The sequence below is a fragment of the Trichosurus vulpecula genome, chromosome 1 (genome assembly GCF_011100635.1).
Source record: "Trichosurus vulpecula isolate mTriVul1 chromosome 1, mTriVul1.pri, whole genome shotgun sequence".
NCBI lineage: Eukaryota > Metazoa > Chordata > Mammalia > Diprotodontia > Phalangeridae > Trichosurus > Trichosurus vulpecula.
In genome coordinates, this window is record NC_050573.1 from 10903733 (window position 1) to 10909732 (window position 6000).

A 6000-nucleotide genomic window follows, 5' to 3' on the forward strand; every position below is an offset into this window, starting at 1 on the left:
CCTGGTGCCCCCACGCTGAGCCTCAAGCCACGCCCCAACTGCTGCCCCCCACCTCCCTCAAAGGCGCGGCCTGACCTGGGGTCTTTGCCAAGATGAAATGGACCCGGGCTCTGGGACACCGGGGCGGGCGCCAGACTGTCGCGGAACCTTATATGGTAATGGGCCGCCGGCCCCAAGGGGCCTAATGTCCAGTTATGGCTGGAACTGTCCACAGTAGTGGAGAGACAATTGTGGTATTTCCAGTTTGCCAGGGAGGTGGGAGAGCCGGGAAAATGTCTACACCCTACCCGGTTCTGACAAATGAGGAGACTGAGGCAAGGGGGCTGATTCGGAGCCTGGAAGGACACTTGGAGGGAGTCTTTCTGGCAGAAGCTCCTTTAATGCTGGTCAGGAGGTCGCCAATCTCATTTCCTCTTGAATACCTACATTGAAAAGAAGCTTACCTCCTCCCTTGTTCTGTATTTGGACTGCTCTGACCATGAGCACCTTTTCCCTTGTTTAAAACCTATGTCCTTGAGCTGCCCTTCCCAGGTCTATCCTCTGGGCCTGGCAGATCAAGGCGAATCCCTCTTCCCCCCCGCCCCAGGAGCCTTTCAAAATAGTTCAGGAGAGCTATTTCACCTACCCCAGCCCCCAATCTCCTAATCACCTCTCCAAGCTGAACCCCTCCCCTCCCCCTCCAATGGATGCTCATTTGCCATAGTCTTGAGTGCCTTCCTCTTCCTGATGGCCCTCCAGGATGCCCTTCATTTTGGCAACATCCGCCTCATGTGGATATGGACATGACAGTCCAGACACACGGCCTGGCAGGACTCTCAGCCTGGGACTCTCCCTGAAGCTAAAGAAGAACCTGTGGCCCAGAAGGTCCTCTCACTGTACCCACCTGTCCTTTTCAGAAGCCCCCCCCCCCCACCATCTGCCTTGCCCGGCAATGGTCAGTCCAAGCTGAGGCTCCCTGGGAGGCTATTTCTAGAGACTGACCTATTGTGAGGGCAGTCTGGGGGGCTCCCTCATGATATCTCTGACATCCAGGAGGCCCCTAGTGAGAGGCTCCTTCTATCTCCTGCCAAAAGCCCGTTGTAATTCAAGGCCACTCTCATTGTCAGGAAACTTTCCCCTCCTCTGGCATCTATACTGGCCACTCAGCGACTTTCTCTCCCAATTCTGCTCTCCAAGGCCAATCTCACCCCTGCAATGATGGCCCTTCAGATGCCTGAGCCTAGTTATCATGGGTCTCCCCCACCCCGTACCCCCTCTTCTTCAGGGACACACCCTCACATAGGCACCAGTCCTCAGAGAGGCCCCCCTCATCTCCCTCAGCCTCCTAGGGACGATCATCTGTCAACATCCTTCTCATAACGTGGCCCTCAGACCTGAACACAATCCTCTAGATGGCCTCCCTAATTATTACCTCCCTTGTCTTGGACTTAACAAAATCAGAGGTCGCCAAGGGGCATAGGAAATAGAGGGCTGAGACTGGAGTCAGAAAGACCTGAGTTCAAATCCTGCTTCAGACACTTATAACCTCTGTCTGCCTCAGTTTCCCATATCGACAATGACTACCTCCCAGGGTTGATGTGAGGATCAAATGAAATCAACCAAGATCAGAAGGAAAGCAGAAACCAATTTTCACTGCAAGTGTCTCTGATAAAGGCCTCATTTCTCAAGTACATAGGGAACTGAGTTGAATTTATAAGAATACAAGTCATTCCCCAATTGATAAATGGTCAAAGGATGTGAACAGTTTTCAGTTGAAGAAACCAAAGCTATCAATAGTCATACGAAAAAAATGTGCCAAATCACTATTGGTTAGAGAAATGCAAACTGAAACAGCTCTGAGGTGCCCCCTCACACCTGTCAGATTGGCTAATATGACAGAAAAGGAAAATGATAAATGTTGGAGGGCATGTGGGAAAACTGGGACACTAACGCACTATTGGTGGAGTTGTGAACTAATACAACCATTCTGGAGAGCAACTTGGCACTATGCCCAAAGGGCTATAAAAGTAGGCATAACCTTCGACCCAGCAATACCACTTCTAGGTCTGTATCCCAAAGAGATCATACAAATGGGAAAAGGACCCACATGTACAAAAATGTTTATAGCAGTTCTTTTTGTGGTGGCAAAGAATTGGAAGTTGAGGGGATGCCCATCAATTGGAGAAGAGCTGAACAAGCTATGGTACATGACTGTGATGGAATATTATTGTTCCATAAGAAATGATGAGCACACAGATTTCAGAAAAACCTCTAAAGACTTCTATGAACTGATGCAAAGTGAAGTGTGCAGAACCAGGAAGACATTGTACACAGTAAGAGCCACATTGTATGATGACCAACCGTGAATGACTTAGCTCTTCTTAGCAATGCAATAATCCAAGACAATTCTGAAAGACTCATGGTGGAAAATGCTCCCCCATCCAGAGGGAGGACTGATGGAGTCTGAATGCAGATTGAAGCTGACTACCTTCACTTCATTTTTTTCCATGGTTTTTTTTTTCTCTTGATCTATTTCTTCCTTCACAACATGACTTAATATGGAAATGTTGTACACGATTGCACATATGTAACCTGTATCAAATTGCTTACCCTCTTAGGGAGGGAGGAGGTGAGGGAGAAAATTTGGAACTCAAAAATTTTTTCAAAATGCATGTTAAAATTTGTCTTACATATAACCGGGAAAAATAAGATAATATTTAAAAAGACATAATGACTATGGTGAATGCAGAAAAGCGTGTGAAGACTCATGAACTGATGTAGAGTAAAGTAAACAGAACCTGGAAAACCATGTGATTATAACAACATACATGAAAAGAATAAGAAAAGAAACTCACTACCACAAAATTCTGATGCCCAAACTTGGCCCAGATAAGAGATGAGAAAAAGGGGTCTGCTTCCCTCCCTTCCTCCCTCCCTCCTTTGCAGAGGTGGGGGCCTGGGGTGTATGGGCAGAACAGAACAATCTCTTTGATCCATTTTTCAAGCCTGCCTTTCCCTCCTCTTTATTTTTTATTACAGGATGTGTTTTGAGTGCCCAGGTGGATGCCCAAGTACTGTGGACCTCCATGCATGCACAGGGGCTGCAGGACCATAGCAGCTGTATATAGTCATTACAAACATGTCTCAGCTGCACACTCTATGCAGCCATGTGCTCACACAGAAGCCATGAGGGTGTCCATGTGTACACACAAAAGCCATAGGTGGCCAGGAAGACATAGGGATGTGTCTGCATAAACACCTGCATGCATTATATGAATGAAACCCAGAAGTTCAGATCCTGACACACATTAGCTGTGTGACCTTGGGTAAGTCCTGTCCCCTCCTCTGGGCCCTGGTTTCCTGCCCTCTAAAGCAGGAAGAATAGTCAATACTCACATTTCAGCCTTAATGCCCTATACACAACGGGAGCCAACCTCATTATTGTGGATTTGGCCACGGGTACACACACGTGCTTGTGCACATGTGTGCTGCCTTGTGCACGTGTGGGATCTTAGGATCAGAGAGTTAGAAGAGGACTCAGAAGTTATCTGGTTATACCCCTTCATTTTACAGAGGGAAATTGAGGCCCAGGATATGAAACCACTCCGTCAGAATGACACAGGAGGCAGGATTTGAACCCATGTCTTTAGACTCCAGATTCAGGGTTCTTTTTACTATGCTACATTCTATACCCATATGTCTGAACTATGTGCTCCCAGAGACACGGGCTGTGTATGCAGTCATGTGTATACATGCATGGGTTGTATGTCCATGTGCCAAGACACGGGAGCTGTGTACATGTATGCATATAGGAATAGTGTGTTCATGTATGGGGCCACACACGTGTGTGTGGGCCACATGTATCAACATACAATATACATGAACTGTGCAGCCATGCGCAACGGGAGACATATATGTGGCCAGGGTTATGATCTGAACACGTGTGAGCATGTATGAACACCATGTGTATACCCGCACGTGGAGAAACCCAAACATATGTGTAAATGCCATGTGTATGTTCACAGTCCACACGTGTGAGCAATGTGACCCTACATTAATGCCTATAATATGTTTTACCATGATTGCACATGTAAGAGTAGTGTTTCTATGTGCTGCATCTGCAGGATACACATGTGCATGTGCTGTGTGAGACTGTCCTCGTGTCCATGCACATATGTGAGCCGTGTGAGATCATGGGAACAAGGGTGTGAACTGTCCTCGTGTCCATGCACATGTGTGAGCCGTGTGAGATCATGGGAATGGGAGTGTGAGTTGTCCTCATGTCCGTGCATATGTGTGAGCTGTGTGAGATCATGGGAACAAGGGTGTGAACTGTTCTCGTGTCCATGCACATGTGTGAGCTGTGTGAGATCATGGGAACAGGAGTGTGAGCTGTCCTCATGTCCGTGCACATGTGTGAGCCGTGTGAGATCATGGGAACAAAGGTATGAACTGTCCTCGTGTCCATGCACATGTGTGAGCTGTGTGAGATCATGGGAACAGGAGTGTGAGCTGTCCTCATGTCCGTGCACATGTGTGAGCCGTGTGAGATCATGGGAACAAAGGTATGAACTGTCCTCGTGTCCGTGCACATGTGTGAGCCATGCGAGATCATGGGAATACACCCCCTTTCATAAGGCTGTCCTCATGTCCATACACATGTGTGAGCTGTCCCCATGTCCGTGCGCACTTAGGGGAGCCCTGAAGCGAGTGACCGGGAGGAAGGAGGCCCCGTGGCTGTGGCTGATTCCTTCAGGGTGTCTGTAGTCCCATCTTCTTCCAAAGACAACATTTGTCAAATTTTCTCCTGGTCTGAGGATTGCTCCGCCCTCCCTCCAGGGTCCCCTCAAGACTCCCCCCCCCCCAGGGCTTCCCCAAAGTCACAGGAATCCAGCCCCCACACCTAGGGCTCCTCTTGGTCCCACGTGACCGTTGCTCCTCCCCAAGACACCCCCCATCCTCCTCCTGGAGCACCTTTGTTCCCCAGCATCTCCTCCCCTCAACCCCCAGCTCTTCCTTCGGGCTAAAATAAATAAATTAAATAAATAAAACAAAACTTCTAAGAGCAGGCATTTTATGGAGCATTTTACTGCAGGGAATTTTGCGAACAGATCCCCTTGAGCCTCACAACAGCCCTGTAAGGTTGGTATAACCAGCATCATCACTCCCATTTTACAGACGGGAAAACCAAGGCTCTGTTTTCTCCTAACTTGGCATCCGCCGGCAGCAGAGGATGCTTCTGACCTCTGGGCCATGCCCCTGCCTCCAGTCGCTTCTCTCCTTCTCCTCTCTCCACCCAAAAAGCTTGCTTTGGTGTGCTCTCTTTCCCCATTAAAATGTCAGCTCCTTGAAGGCAGAGACCATCTTTTCTTTTTTTCATATTTGTATCCCAAATGCTTAGCACAGTACTAGGCACATAGTAGACACTAAATTAATGTTTATTGACTCTTGACAGTGAAGTACAGTAACTTGCCCAGGGTCACAAAGCTAGCAAGTATTTGAAGCGGGATTCAAACCCAGGCCTTCTAGACTCTTCTTGTGATGCCTGGTTCCCACTGTCAAGGTGCTAGTCAGAAGGCTAGTCTCCCTGGAAAGGGCTACACCGGGACTTGCTATCAGTCCTTGACATTTTAGTCTGAAGGAGCTCCTCAGCTAAAAGGAGGGTTCACCAAGAGCTGGGAAGAGAGTGGAGGCCTATGGCATGGGAGGTGGGAGGGGCAGCCATGGAGCTTGGCTGGGAGACTGAATGAAGGGGGTGGGAAGAAATGGAAAAGACCAGAGACTGGGAGGCAAGAGGTAGGGAATGCCTTAGCCATACCTTTTCTGTGCCTCAGTTTCCACATGGTGGGGGGGGGAGACAGAGACAAAGAGAGGAAAGAGAGAGGGAGGAAGACAAAGAGAGAGACAGAGATACAGAGAAAGGAGAGAAAGATAGAGACAGAGAGACACACAGAGAGAGACACAGAGAGGGGAAGGAGGGAGGGAGAGGGGGAGAGAGAGAGAGAGAGAGAGAGAGAGAGA